This window comes from Lactuca virosa, chromosome 6 (genome assembly GCF_052849685.1).
Source record: "Lactuca virosa cultivar CGN04683 chromosome 6, Lactuca_virosa_CGN04683_v6, whole genome shotgun sequence".
NCBI classification, from domain to species: domain Eukaryota; kingdom Viridiplantae; phylum Streptophyta; class Magnoliopsida; order Asterales; family Asteraceae; genus Lactuca; species Lactuca virosa.
The window spans coordinates 24,981,026-24,997,994 of NC_136431.1; positions in this window are offsets into that span (position 1 = coordinate 24,981,026).

Sequence of the window (16,969 nt, forward strand, 5' to 3'; positions counted from 1 at the left end):
AGTGTTATCCTTGTATTAGGGTGTCTTTACTTGATAAATTGGTTGTTAAATGACTAATTGGATACATATATGTATCATTACATGTTAAATAGGATCCGTGTGTGTGTTCAAGTCCTTACTTGACACTTAGCATCCTATCCGACACTTCCATCCAAACCACTCACTGCAGGTGAGTTCATACCCCTTAATTAACCTTTTAAATGTTTTTAAACGCTTTTATGGGGGGGGGGAATACAAGTTGAATCATGATAGTTATCATATCAAACACATGTGATTAATAACTATCAAACTATGGATTTACTACACTTTTAGCTGTTTTATCAAGTAAACTACTTCAAAATGATTTCTCGAACGCTTTTATACGTTGAACTCTTTATCAAACTTGTTTTCTAAACTACATATTTCCTTTCAAATTCTGTTATGACTATGTTTCAAACAAAGGTTTTCATGTACTTTAAACTATATTCCAAATAAGGGATTTCTTATACTTTAAACTGTGATATTGTCAAATGCATTCCTATATATGTATAGTTATATAAGTAATGTTTAAAGGACTTAGGACTGCTAACCCGCCTTATTTCCTGTTCCTTTTTTGGTTGTGGACTCAGGATATGCTGTTATTTGTTCGAAGGTCGTCTAAATATTAGTTATATATTATGTATACCTATATAGACATAAAAGTTCTATCAGGCAGTTCAGTACCTTTGGGTAGCAAAGGCATACTTCCATTTATTCATATACATATATTACTAGTAACTATAATGGGTATAGTTAGGAGATACTATTTACTATTCCTAGTGCAAGGGATCACACAAGAGTCAGTTCATTCATGAGTCTATACAAATATATTACATGCTATATGAAGAGACAATATTGTATACAAATAAGTCTAATAAATATATTACATGCTATATGAAGGTGCACTAGTATATACACTACTCCTCACGGGACTAACCAGCCTAGACCTGGAGTCTGCATTTCATTCATTTGGACTTTTCGAGGCGTATTATTCATTTAATACCACCTGGAGTCTGCATTTGGACTTTTCGAGGCGTATTATTCATTTAATACCACCTGGAGTCTGCATTTCATTCATTTGGACTTTTCGAGGCGTATTATTCATTTAATACCACCTGGAGTCTGCATTTGGACTTTTCGAGGCATATTATTCATTTAATACCACCTGGAGTCTGCATTTCATTCATTTGGACTTTTCGAGGCGTATTATTCATTTAATACCACCTGGAGTCTGCATTTCATTCATTTAGACTTTTCGAGGCGTATTGTTCATTAAATACCACTTGGAGTCTGTGTTTTAATCACTTTATAGCCAGTAGGGTCACTGCTGAAGTAAAATATTATTTTCCCTATTACAGTTACTTTGTGATTTATTCACATACACATTTATGTATAGCTATATTTAGATAATAATAGTTATACTAGGGGAAAAACCTTCATTTTTGCAGAAGTGCAAATCTTCAAAACAGTTGAGTCTTGATAGAAGACTGCTTTTATACTAATAGGAAATATGGGATTTTCTAGGGTTTTTCATACTTATACAAAGTTTTCATAAAACTATTACAAGTCTTTTCTTTACATATTTTCAAATCAATGACACTAAATTACTTATGATCTCACCAGCTTTAAAGCTGATACTCGCTTTCAAAATAACTTGTATTCTCAGGTCACCAGTAGACAGGTATGCTGACCAGGTTTTGAGAAGACGGAGCAGTCAAGACTCGTCTTTTATTTTGATTTCTTATTATTATCATGTCGTATACTATGAAAGAACACACATGTATTAAAATTCTACTATTAATGCAATGGATGATGTTGTTGCTTGTTTACTACTTTACACTGTTGTGATACTTTACATGACGTCCTCCACCCCAGAACGTTTCCGCCGTTCTTGGTTTTGGGGTGTGACAGATTGGTATCAGAGCATTGTTTATAGTGAATCGAGTATATCAACCCATAAAAGATATACAGACTATAAATACAATGGGATTAAAATACTCTGACCAAGAGTTTATACTTTTATATAATAAAATATTTAACTAAGTATACATGCCTGCATTCATACTAAAACCAGTGCCACAATGACAAAAACAAAAGTATTACGATTGTTGAATATCACAAGTAAGCTCGGGGATGTATGGTCAGTCCTGGGAGTGGCATAGCCTGATCAACTATGCTGGTCTAAGGAGTGATTAGCATATGCCCAAGAATGGTTGTGATATGGCAACAAGTCTAAAAACTTACCAACACTACCACAAGGAAAGCATTAGGAATATTTTGTGTTACTATAATTATCTAGTACGCCTAATAATCATTTCGTTACCCCAATTCTCGCGTAGATAACATGGCTGGACCCCATCCCCACGACGACCCGTACTTCCCGAACGAAGGCAATGCTGGATGGTTTGGAGAAAAGCCAGAAAATGATCATCCAATCCTTTTGGATGATCACCATGCTGAAGGCTTTTCGGATGGTGCTAACTCCGAGCCTGAGGTTGAGAACCTACCACCGGTGGCTCCCAATCCAAATCCTAACCCTCGTCCGGCTTTCCAAGGCCCGACGCCTCCTTGGGTAGAATGTTTGGAGACATGGAGCGAAGAGCAAGGTCAACCTATGCCGTCTAACAGAGACCGAAGCTTCTATAACCTGAGCGAGGGAAGCTCAGCAGACAGGGTTCTGCCAATCCTGGTCCGCAGGGTTGCCCGAAACGACATTCAGGGCAGGACATCACTCCATCAGATCACGGAAGTTAACGCCAATGCGAGAATGCATACCCTCCGTACCATTCGTCTGGAAGATGCTCGCGAGAGATCTAGGGGAGACCATGAGGCCCTACTGCAAGCACTAGCTGAAACTCGAGCCGAAGTCATAGAGCTCCGAGTACGCCAGAGGGTGTACGAAAGACACCTGCTAGATATGGAACGTCAACTGGCTGAACTAAGGGTTCACCAGAGGGATGACCGTCACCAGTAAAAGATGGCCTTATTTTTCCTTCCTTGTTATAAGGAATCGTTTTCCTGTCTATTCCCTATGTAGTACTTTTCTATGTAACTACCCCAGTACCGTGAGTACTTTTAGTTAGGCCTTATGCTGTCAAAACTTTTCTACTCCAGATATGATGTAAGACCTCCTACAAGGTCAATTTTTCCCAAACTTATTACATCATAAATATCAACGATATGGACAGTCGGCTAATTTCTATGTCAATCTTTGTTCAAATACTTTCATCCTACTATCGCTAGAATTCTATCTAAAACTCACTCTAGTCAAGTTATTGAGCTATGGTAATTTAGCTCAGGAATCACTTCCAATTCTTGTTGAAGGCTGGATAGCAATCGTCTTATAACCATTCTATGAACTTACTTCTACTCTTTACTAAGGACTGCATCATAGGGATGTAGGTCAAACCCTCGAGAACATACTCCTACTCTTTACATGAATGGTCGAAATACATCTAGGTGCAACCATAATCACTCACGAACTCATTTTCTTTTGTATAACAGAATCATGTCGTCATCCGGAAATAACCAGCCGAGCAACAAAACCCTTATCCTTCATATCGACGCCGTTACATTCCAAGCCGCAGTAACAGCTGCAGTGGCAGCTGTCCTTGCAAACCTCAGCGCTAACAACGCAAGCAAGACTGGCAAAGGGGTTGAAAATTCCAATGGTTGTATCGGTCCGGGAAGCCAAAAAATGATAACAGTCACAGACTTGCAAAGCCGAAAAACTGAGAATAGGAAACGAAAGCGTCAGGCCCAAAAGGAGCGCAAGCGATCCCAAAGACTTGCCATGCAATAGCAACAAGTGGCAACCCCTGCCACCCCATCACCGAACAGACCATACGAGGGAAAACTTCTGAAGTGTGACAAGTGTAGCTTTCATCATAATGGGGCTTGCCATGAAATGCAATGCTGCAATTGCCACAAAATAGGGCACCATGCTCGTAGCTGTGGAGCACCGGCACGACCCATCACTCAAGTCCCTGACATCGGAGCCAACCAGGCTTGCTATGGTTGCGGTGAAATCGGACACTTTAAGAGGAATTGTTCGAAAAGGAGGAGCAACGAAAGCAACCGTGTCCACATAACTCCGACCCGCAATATTCATAGATTTAATGGATAAGGTGTGTCGTCCTTACTTAGATCAGTTCGTCATCGTCTTCATCGATGACACACTTATCTATTCTCGTAGTAAGGAGGAGCATAGTCAACAGCTTCAGCAGACCTTGGAAACATTTCGATCAGAGGAGCTCTACGCGAAATTCTCTTAAATGCGAGTTTGGATTCGAAGGGTCAAATTCCTGTGTCACATTGTTAGTGAAGAGGGAATTCAAGTAGACACTTCCAAATCCAGGGCTCAGTCGTATTTTGACGTAACGAGGTAAGGTCATTACCTAAGCCTCCCATCAGTTAGAAACCCTCAAAGCTAGCTATGAAATTCACGATCTAGAGTAAGAGGGCATCATTAGAGAAGATCGTTCAGATTAGTGGACGATTAAAGCCTCTAGTGACCGACAGAAAAGTCACGTAGGGCTTTTCGAGATTCTCGCTAGAATCGGCCCTGTAGCTTACAAACTTAACTTACCCGCGAACTCAGTAACGTACATTCTACTTTCCACGCCTCGAACTTGAAAAAGTGTCTGCCCGACGAGACTCTTGTAATCCCACTCGACGAAATCGAGATCAACAAGAGCCTCAACTTCGTGGAAGAACCTGTAGAGATCATGAACCGAGAGGTCAAGCAAACAAAGCAAAGCCGAATCCCGATAGTGAAGGTTCGCTGGAACGCCAAGCGAGGACCTGAATTCACTTGGGAGCGAGAGGATCAGTGGGAACTGATATATATCCTCATCTTTTACTTAGTTATTTTTGTAACTACTTTATTTGCTTAAACTCTAATTTCGGGACGAAATTCCTTCTAAAGGGGGGATGATGTGACAACCCGAAATTTCCATTCGTACAAACCCTACACTCTAGCACTTCAAATAAAAGTCAAATACTTTTCTGCTAAATTTTAGCCGGTATAAAGTTCGTCTGAGTGTATTAAAGCTTAGTACTTCAGGAGATAACTGGAGAGAGGATACCCTAGGGTTTATTGTGCATCAATAAAGTCTCAAAACTCCAAGAGTTTGGAGTTTACGGCCCAAACATGGTGTTTACGGCCGTAAACCCCAAGGAGTATAAATATGACACTTAGTCATTTTTATCACTTTTTCACCATTTCAAGCCTAGAAAACTCATTTCTCTCTCAAGTATCATCCGACTTTTCTTCAAAATCTTCAAGAAAGTAAGTGTTTCTTGCCTTGATTAGTTGTTCTCTACCTTAATCTAGTGATCTTACATGATTTCATCCATGAAATCATTCCATTTGTGTAGATCTTCAAGTGTTCTTCAAAACACCAAGAACACCAAGAACACACACTAGTGTTTTTGAACTTTAAACACTCTTACAAGCTTCCTATAAGTAAGTGCACTCCTCCTAACTAGTTATTTACGTAGTATACTAATTAAACCATTGGAAAACATCAAAAATCCCCAAGAACACATGGGTTTACGGTCAAGGGATATCCTTGAACCATAAACACCATCAAGTGGTGTTTAAGTACCCCCAACACCTTCTAGGGCTTGGATATTGGACTAGAACCTTGCATGCATGAGCTAAAAACCCCAAATCACGAAATGGTAAGAGTGACCATGAGTTTACGGCCGTAAACTCATGGGTTTACGACCGTAAACTCAAGGGTTTACGACCGTAAACTCCAAGGAGTGGTCCAAGAACCGTAAACTCCAATGAAGGGCCATTTTGAACCCTAGTCCCTTCCTAAGCCTTTGATACAAACCTAGAACACTTCCTTGAGGGGTATAAGACCTTAAATCACTCAATAGCACAAATTACCATGAGTTTACGGCCGTAAACTCATGGGGGAAATGACCATGGGCCGTAAACTCATGTGTTGTTACCATATGGGAAGTAAATTCCAATGTGAGACCATACTCTCTTTAGATGCAACCCTTTAGTACTCCTAGCACTTGAAACAAAGTGTTATCCTTGTATTAGGGTGTCTTTACTTGATAAATTGGTTGTTAAATGACTAATTGGATACATATATGTATCATTACATGTTAAATAGGATCCGTGTGTGTGTTCAAGTCCTTACTTGACACTTAGCATCCTATCCGACACTTCCATCCAAACCACTCACTGCAGGTGAGTTCATACCCCTTAATTAACCTTTTAAATGTTTTTAAACGCTTTTATGGGGGGGGGGGAATACAAGTTGAATCATGATAGTTATCATATCAAACACATGTGATTAATAACTATCAAACTATGGATTTACTACACTTTTAGCTGTTTTATCAAGTAAACTACTTCAAAATGATTTCTCGAACGCTTTTATACGTTGAACTCTTTATCAAACTTGTTTTCTAAACTACATATTTCCTTTCAAATTCTGTTATGACTATGTTTCAAACAAAGGTTTTCATGTACTTTAAACTATATTCCAAATAAGGGATTTCTTATACTTTAAACTGTGATATTGTCAAATGCATTCCTATATATGTATAGTTATATAAGTAATGTTTAAAGGACTTAGGACTGCTAACCCGCCTTATTTCCTGTTCCTTTTTTGGTTGTGGACTCAGGATATGCTGTTATTTGTTCGAAGGTCGTCTAAATATTAGTTATATATTATGTATACCTATATAGACATAAAAGTTCTATCAGGCAGTTCAGTACCTTTGGGTAGCAAAGGCATACTTCCATTTATTCATATACATATATTACTAGTAACTATAATGGGTATAGTTAGGAGATACTATTTACTATTCCTAGTGCAAGGGATCACACAAGAGTCAGTTCATTCATGAGTCTATACAAATATATTACATGCTATATGAAGAGACAATATTGTATACAAATAAGTCTAATAAATATATTACATGCTATATGAAGGTGCACTAGTATATACACTACTCCTCACGGGACTAACCAGCCTAGACCTGGAGTCTGCATTTCATTCATTTGGACTTTTCGAGGCGTATTATTCATTTAATACCACCTGGAGTCTGCATTTGGACTTTTCGAGGCGTATTATTCATTTAATACCACCTGGAGTCTGCATTTCATTCATTTGGACTTTTCGAGGCGTATTATTCATTTAATACCACCTGGAGTCTGCATTTGGACTTTTCGAGGCATATTATTCATTTAATACCACCTGGAGTCTGCATTTCATTCATTTGGACTTTTCGAGGCGTATTATTCATTTAATACCACCTGGAGTCTGCATTTCATTCATTTAGACTTTTCGAGGCGTATTGTTCATTAAATACCACTTGGAGTCTGTGTTTTAATCACTTTATAGCCAGTAGGGTCACTGCTGAAGTAAAATATTATTTTCCCTATTACAGTTACTTTGTGATTTATTCACATACACATTTATGTATAGCTATATTTAGATAATAATAGTTATACTAGGGGAAAAACCTTCATTTTTGCAGAAGTGCAAATCTTCAAAACAGTTGAGTCTTGATAGAAGACTGCTTTTATACTAATAGGAAATATGGGATTTTCTAGGGTTTTTCATACTTATACAAAGTTTTCATAAAACTATTACAAGTCTTTTCTTTACATATTTTCAAATCAATGACACTAAATTACTTATGATCTCACCAGCTTTAAAGCTGATACTCGCTTTCAAAATAACTTGTATTCTCAGGTCACCAGTAGACATGTATGCTGACCAGGTTTTGAGAAGACGGAGCAGTCAAGACTCGTCTTTTATTTTGATTTCTTATTATTATCATGTCGTATACTATGAAAGAACACACATGTATTAAAATTCTACTATTAATGCAATGGATGATGTTGTTGCTTGTTTACTACTTTACACTGTTGTGATACTTTACATGACGTCCTCCACCCCAGAACGTTTCCGCCGTTCTTGGTTTTGGGGTGTGACAGAGAGAGAGAGAGAGAGGGGGAAAGAGAGAAAGATAGAGAGAGAGAGGGGTGGGACCCATTGTATATTAAAATAATTATATTTTCTTTTTTTAATAACAAAAAACTCATAAATGGTCCTTGTAGTAGTGAAATGACAGAAATGCCCTTCACTTAACAGACAAAACTTGACGGAGTTAGCAATAAGGACCTTTTGTTAAACGTTTTGAAACCACAGGGACCACCCGTGAGGTTTTTTAAAGTTAGGGACGAAACTTCAGATTTTGTGAAACCACCGGGACCATTTATGCAGTTTTGTCAAATTTCTTCGTTTATATTTACCTTTTCAACTTGTTTAAACTGATCGATATTCCAGACAAACCGACAAAAATGACTTGATAATGTAATATATTTATCACTTTGTATACATTTAGTCCTTAATATTTTTTTGTACATTTTGTCATTAATATATTTTTTGTTGCAAAATTATTCCTTGTTGTTTTTGTATACATTCAACACTTATGACCGGTTTCTTTTGGTTTTTCTAATAACATCCTACGTTAAACAATCATTAATAAGGTGTTCGGGGTTGTTAAAGCTTATAGTCACCACGGCCTCAGTTGCTTAGGTCTTGTGGTTTGGCTTAGGTCCTGTGTTTTGAACATCAAGAATGTAACATTGTCATTTTAACCCTAAATATGGAGATTATTGCATTTTAGCCCTTGTGTTTAAGTGTTGCAAAATGGCCCATAGTGGCATTTTTTGTAAATATTTGGTCGGAGCTCACATACATAGGCGTACATAGCGTACGCTGGGCGTACGTGCCAGAACCTCAAACCCTAATTTTTGGGGTTTGGACCCTATTTAAGTGTACGGACCCTATTTAAGCATCCTTAAGTCTTAAGCCTTGTCACTTACATCAGCCTCCAACCTCACTTCGCCCCTTTTGCAAAGCATTTGTGGGCTTTTGAGTGTATTTTGGTGACCTTGAAGGAGGAAGGAAGAAGAGAAGATCATCTTGGAGGAGTGGGACACTTTGGATCAAGAACCACATCATCATTTGGAGGTAAAAAGCTCTGGACTTGGTTAAGTGTTGATTAGATCTCATTTGGTCTTGAAATGATGTTCTTTTAGTCCCATAAGCTTGGTATTATGAGTACGGGTTACTCTAATCCATATAAGTTGTCCTTTCAGACGCTTTGGAGCATCCAGAAGTATAAAAATATAATATTGATTGTTAGTTTCCTTCCATCCATGAGTTACAAGGTCTTAATGTGTTAAGTAGTTAGGGTTTTTGTTATTGAGCACTTCCTAGCCATGCTATACCATAAAGTTAGAAACTTTATGGTTAAGGACATAAGTTAAGGTATAGATCTGGAATATAAGCTAAATAGCTTAAGGATTAAGATCTTAATAAGAAGTTGAGGTGGCCAGGCGCGTACGTAGGGCATACCAAATGGTACGTTGCGCATACACGATCAATACCTCGATCTCTTGGTCAACTTGTGTACGCTACGCGTACAGTTGAGTACGCCTAACGTACTCAGCTATTGACTTTTGACCTTGACTAGGGTTTGACCAATTTTGACAAATTTTGACCAATAGGTAGTTTGGGTATTTTGATATTAAGTTAAGTTAGGCCATGATTTAATTAATAGGTGAGGAGTAAAGCCGGTATTCGGAGCAGAGATTTATTCAGCTATCGTTCAGAATGAGAGGTGAGGTTTCCTCACTGTACTTGTGGGTCGAAGGCAGCAATGTCGGCCCACTAGGTTATGTATCCTGGTTTATTGGATGTTGTTATGCTAATTCATGATTGAGTAGTAGATCTGTATGATTATATGTATTAGTTGGATATGCATTTATGTTTATCTGTTACATATGTCGACATATTATGGTCGGGTTGAGGCGGTCCTGCTTTGTGCTGAAGGCCAAGATACTTGGGGCGGTCCAGATAGGCTGTAGGCCCTGCGAGGCGGTCCAGTCACGCCAAAGGCCCAACGAGCGGTCTAGATAGGTTAGAGGCCCTGTGAGGCGGTCCAGTCAGGCTGAAGACTCATATTTGCATGCTATTGTTTGTTATGTTGTGTGATGGTACTTTGGGGGAACTCACTATGCTTTGGCTTATAGTTTTAGTTTATTGTTTCTGGTATTTCAGAGAATCATGGGAAAGCAAAGGCTTGATCGTGCACCTCTTCCTGTTTTTATGATATTGGATCTTGGGATACTCTGAATATGATTATACTTTTGAAACAATGGTTTTTGTAAACATTTTAAGGTTAATGGGCTATTTTTGAAAAAATTAAATTTCTATGATTTTTGGGATGTTTCAAGTTGGTATCAGAGCATTGGTTTGAGAGAATTGGATGAACATTCGTGTAAATCCATACTCAAACTAAGGAACTGCAAAGGTTTTAAAATGGTTTTCAAAAGTAACCAAGGAAGGATGTAATGTGTACGATCAGCCGGAGCAAGAAAGTATACATCAAGTTACCAACACTATTATTTGATATAATGTTTATGGTAGAACAACATGCTAGTGGTAGGCTAGGGATCTTCAGGAATTGCATGATAGAATTGCTTGATGTATGATGCCTGGTAGCCTAGGAATACTTTTTGTATGAAATTGACATCATTACTGTAGTTGCTTAGTGTGTGCATCATAAATGTACATAACTAAGATTTTATAGCCTGAAAATGCTTGATTTAGCCTTATTTCATGTTCTTGTCTGATTAAGGGCTTAGGGTAGGATCAAGTATTTGACTGTTTGTAGGATCCAATGTTATGTATGATTAGCATGCATGAGTGGTTGTAAGGTTGGTGGAAGTTTCATGGGTGAGTAGGTGTGTGACCAATCGGTCACGTGAGGCGTGATTAGCCACCTTCTAGGGAGTGACGGTAAGATGTATGTGTATCCTAGTTGTTGTATGTGTTTTGGGCGGCTGTGATGATCCTTGATGCAAATATGGGTAGGTGTGGAAGGTAGTATGGGCTCATACTACTGAAAGCACAAGACTCGTATGCGTAGCAAGGAAGTCACAACCCCAAGGTTTTCGTTTGTCTAGAATGGATTTTATGGTATGAATTGCAACATTTATGATATATTATGGGTTATTTTTAGTATGGTTCTCACGAGGGGATCAGGTTCTGGAGCTAGAGTGGGTGGCCATGATAGGCTAGGATTGACCGATGATCAGACCGAGAGATGATTACTGCTGAGGTGGCTACTGCTGTCCGGAGATCGATTCCGGAGTTGTTTGGGTCTATCAAGACCACCACTATTAAGCTTTTAGACGATCGATATGTTGCACATTCTGAAGCTGTTGTTGTTGCAGCTACCGTGGTTGTTGACTTGTTGTCGTTGCGGGGGTTCGAGGGGAGAGAGCTTTCCAATACCGGGACTTTGACAATACGAAGCCTCCGGAGTTTGATGGGATCCGGGACCCAATTGTAGCGATGAGGTGGTTGTCGGATGTGGAGGGTTGTTTCTTCACATGTTCATGTCTTGCTGACCAGAAGGTTAAGTGCACCCTGAACCTTCTTCGGTCAGGGGAAAAGGATTGGTGGAGATTGTTGACTAGCTCTTACACTTCTGAGTATAGAGCTGTTGTTACTTGGTAGCAGTTCTTGGAGATTTCCGCACAAGGTATGTTCCCTTGGTGGAGATGGAGAGGTTGGCTCAGGAGTATCTGGATCTGAGGCAGGGGACCGAGTCGGTGAAAAAGTTCACCAAGATGTTTGTTGAGAGGGGTCTTTTCTACCCTGAGATTGCTACTTATGAGCAGGCTCAGATGACCGAGTACTTGAGCATACTCGAGACGGATATCTGCCAATTTGTGTCCACACAACGTTATGGTACTATCGATGAGCTGCAGGAGGCCGCGAGGAGGCGGGAGATTGAGATAGAGCTCCAGGCGAGGGAGCTGAGGCAGGCTCCTATGCAGTCACAGCCTACGCCAAAGTGGTTCAAACCTGCTGATTCGATATCTGAAGGACAAAGGGGCCGCACTTGTGGCAAGTGTGGCAAGGTTCATGATGGTGCTTGTTGATCTTCGTCTGGATGCCACAAATGTGGCAAGGAGGGGGCATTATGCCAATGATTGTCTTCAGCAGGCCCCAATATCGAGCACCATGATCTTTTATCACTGTGAGTAGGTTGGCGATATTTTGGCCAACTGTCCCTTGCTCACTGTGAGGCCAACGCAGGCTGCAAGCACCGGCTACCTTGAGGATCACAGATGGGCGCTAGGGTAGGGTGGAGCCCCCCGAGGGCTCGAGGACGTGCTTTCCAGCTCACTGCAGAGGAGGCCAGGGCGGCGTCAGACGTCGTTACTGGTATGTTTCTATTTATTACTCTGTCAATTATTTTCGTATGCTTATGTTTATGATTTTGCTAGGTACCTTCTTAGTTAACTCCTTGCCTGCTCTTGTGCTATTTGACACGGGTGCGAGTCAATTCTTTTCTATCTCATTCCTTCAATAGGAGGTTTAATATGCCTCTTGGAGAGTTGGAGTGTCCGTTGTGGGTTTCTATCGCCAACGAACACGGGATTTATGCATCGAGTGTTTTTTAGAGTTGTGTCTTGGAGATTTTTGGGGTACCTTACCCGATTGATCTGATCCCTATTCCCATGGGAGATGTATGCGTGATTTGTAACGTCCCAAAAATATGACCCAAAAAAATTTCATTTTTAAATTAATAACACCAGTATCCCAAAACATCATCATAAAAATCTAGATAAAACAAATGTATCAATCATCATATTTCATCAGAGTAAATCAAGAAAATGCGAAACGAGGTGTTGTGTGCTCTGCAATCATCCCGGACTCTTCCCTTTGAAAACAGAAGTACTTGAAACATAAACTGAAAACCGTAAGCACAAAGGTTAGTGAGTTCCCCAAAATACCACATACCATACATACATTTGACATGGGATACCCCCGTGGTCTTTTCCCTGAAATGACATAGGATACCCCAATGGTCTGACATCCAAGTGCCATGGGCTAATCGCATGGTCTTTCCTTTAAATGTCATGGGCTGCCCCATGGGCTGACATCCAAGTGCCATGGGCTACCCCCATGGTCTTCCATACAAATGCCATGGGCTACCCCCTGGGTCTTCCAAGCAAGTATCACAAAGACAAATAACATTCCACATAACAAGTAATGGGTCGACATTGGTGCCTTCGACCCATGGATATGGTAAGAAGACTCACCTCGCACTGCCAAATCTCACAGAAAGAATCTCTGGCTGCTGGCCCGCTAAAATCCTCGCGCTATCAATCACAAAATAACCATCCAATCAATAATTGGATCCTGACTCACCCTACGAGTCCAAACTAGGGTAAAAGACCTTTTTACCCTTCCTTATACTTAGCCTAAGGCCCAAGCCCAAATGTCCAAAGACCCAAATTCTAACACAATCACCTAAGGCCCAACTATGGCCCAATTTTCCAAATTGGGCCCCCAAACCATTTATGGACCTAAAATTCAAAGGAGCCCAAAAGGTACAAACCAGAAGCCCAAAAAGAAGTCTAATGACCCAACAAGGCCCAAACTAAGAGAACCCAACAATGACCCGAACCTCAAAATCCCAAAATGACCCTCTGGGGAGTTCGCCCTGCGTACTCGAGATGTACGCCCCGTATACTCGACTACGATGCACAAAGTACAACTGCATGATGCACGATCCTCGCATTACGCTGAGCGTACCTCCTCGTACGCCCAACGTACTAGTCAGGAATCCAAAAACCCACATTCGATCTTAATGGGTTAAGTCAAGATGTCCAAAACATAGATCTGGTCCCTAGCCAAGGTCTTAACCAATAAAGTTTCTAACTTTACTCACAAACACGTCTTAATGGGACTCAACACTAAAAAATAAACTTAATAAGAGCTTAATACATGCATGGACCAAAATATTTCATAAAGTTTCCATTTTTATGAACAAGGGACCTTATTGGAGCTTAGATCTAACATTCATTACTTCTGGAGTAGATCAAAAGCTCACCTTTACATCAAGGGACTCAAAGATGCCAAAGAACTCCATAAAGTAGATCCAGCCAAAAAGATCATCGAGGTTAAAGCCTTTTACCTTAGGAAGCTTACAAATAGAAAGATACTTCTGGATCTAGAAGCTCAAGTGACACCTCCAAATGATTCTCTTATTCTTCTTCTTCTTCTTGTTCTTCACAAAACACCCATCAAGCAAATACCAAGCTCAAAATCACCAAATTGCACTTAGGGTTCGATTCTAGGGTTAAAAGGGGATGGAGGCTGAAGGTATTAGGTTTTGGTGAAGAGAAAATGAGCTTAAATGGGGTCCAAGGCCCTCAAATAGGGTTTGCATGAATATGGAGTACGCCCCGAGTACTCCCATTACGCTTAGCGTGCTCCTCTCAAAGTCGTGATCCAACTTCTTCGTACGCCTAACGTACACCGAGGTACGTCCCGCATACTGACCTTAGCGTACTCCTCTTAAAGTCGCGATCCAACTTTATACCTTCTGGAGATGTAGGAGGTTTAAAAACTTCTAGATCCAAAGTTGTTCCAATCTTCCAATATATTCTCCTTTCCTTCTCCTTCCTCTATGAACACCAAAACACACACTAATGGCTCAAGGATTCTAAAAAATGGATTAGGGTTAGCTAGGGCCGAAGATGGAGGTGGAGGCTGAAGAATGAAGAGGCATCAATGGTTTAAGGATGTTTAAATAGAATCCAAACCCTAAAAACTAGGGTTTTAGTCTCTGCCACGTACGCCCAGCATACCAAGTGTATGCCCAACGTACGTGATCGAGTTCCAAATTTCATTTAAATGCCACATGGGACAACTTTTCAAATAATTCTCATGATAAGGGTCAAAATGTTAATACTTGGAATTTGAGGTGTTACAGTTCTCCCCCACTTAAATCAGACTTCATCCTCGAAGTCCGCTGCTATGAACAACTCAGGGTAATGCTCCCGCATCTCTGTCTTGGATTATCAAGTCCATTCGAAACCCTTTCGATGCTGCCATTGGACCTTAACCAAATATACCACCTTGTTGCGCAAAGTTCGTCTTCCTATCCAAAACCGCCACTAATCTCCCAACATAATTTTGGAAATCATCAACCTGAATATCATCCAAAGGAACAACTGCTAAATAATCAATCACACACTTCCGAAGTTGAGAAATATGGAAGGTGTTGTGAATTTGACTGAGCTCCCCAGGAAAATTCAACTGATAAGCTACCTTGCCAACCCTGGCAATCACTCGAAATGACCCAATATACCGGGGCCCCAAATTGCCCCTCTTCCTAAAGCGTATTACACCCTTCCAGGCTGATACTTTCAGGAGTACCATATCGCCGACCGGCCTCTCCTCCCTTTTCTGGATCACAATCTTAATCTCCCTCCTCCGTGTGACATCCTGAAGCTCAAATATGGTAATGTATCGCTGGGTAGACACAAACTCTTGAATCCTAGTCTTGAGCATGCTTAAGTATGACATTTGGGCCTTCTCCGAAGCAGCATACTCAGGACAGAAAAGAGCTCTCTTAGTAAACATCTTGGTGATCTTCGTCACCGACTCTATCGTCTGCCTCATCGACAGATACTCCTGGCCAACCTTTCTCTCTCCACCAGGGGAACATACTATGTGTGAAACATCTCTAAGAACTGCCCCAAGTAACAGAAACCCTCTACTCAGGAGTATAAGAACCAGTCACTAGGTTCCACCAGTCCTTTGCGCCCAGACAAAGAAGGTTTAGAACGCACCCTACCTTCCAGTCCTCCTGACAGGAACAAGTGAATAAGCAGCCCTCTACATCATAATTTCAACTCATAGCCACGATTGGGTCCTTGACCCCGTCGAACTTTGGTGGCTTCGTGTTACTGAAGTCTTAGTACTGGAATGACCCTCTTCCCTAAACCCTCGCAAGAGCAACAACTACGGTAGCTGCAACAATAGTAGCCTCAGTCACGACAGCGTATCGCTCAGCGAACAGCTCAATCATCATGGTTTTAATAGATCCAAAAACCTTCGAGATAGCAACCCAAACAACTGCATTCAACTCAATAGAGATCAACTCCCGAATCTCATTATCATTCAATCCTGGCCTTGTCGGGCCGCCCGCTCCTGATCCGGAACCCCTCGTGTACACCATACTGAAAATGAACCAAAATGCATCAGAAATGCCACAATTAATACTATTACAATCATTATGGAAAGACTAGACCCTTGAGATTCATGACTTCCTTGCTACGCGTATGGGTCCTGTGCTTTCAGTATTACGGGCCCATACTACCTTCTACACATACCCGTATTCGTATCAAAGGGTCGTCACGGAGCACCCGATCGCAAGACCCAACATCTAGGATACGCATACATCCTATACATTTTCTACACAGTGGCTAATCCTTCCTCACGCGAGCCTACTATAAATTTCACTCACTCATGGAACTTCCACCAACCCTGTAGTCACTCGTGCATGCTAAACATACATAACGCTGGACTCCATAGACTGTCAAATACTTGATTCTACCCTAAGCCCACAACCAAACAAGGAACAAGAAATAAGGCTAAATCAAACATTCTCAAGATATAAAATCTTAGTTATGTACCATTATGGTGCATACACTAAGCAACTACAGTGTGGGTATCTTGGGGAATACTTTATTGCTCCGGCTGATCGTACACATCTCATCCCTCCTTGGTTACTTTTGAAAAAAGTTTTGAAAATAATTTGAAAACTTTTGCAGATCCTTAGTTTGAGTCTGGATTTAGATGTTTATCTAATTCTCTCAAACCAAGGCTCTGATACCAACTTGTAACATCCCAAAAATCAAAGCAAAATTTTCATTTTTAAAACCATTCCAAAAATCCATAAGTTTTACAAAACAAGTTCTCAAAAGTCACTATCATGAATCAGAGTAACCTAAAATAATAAAACACATAAAATCCAGGATGATGTGCATGATCAGGCCTTCGCCTTTCCCCTGTTCACTGAAGTACCTAAAACC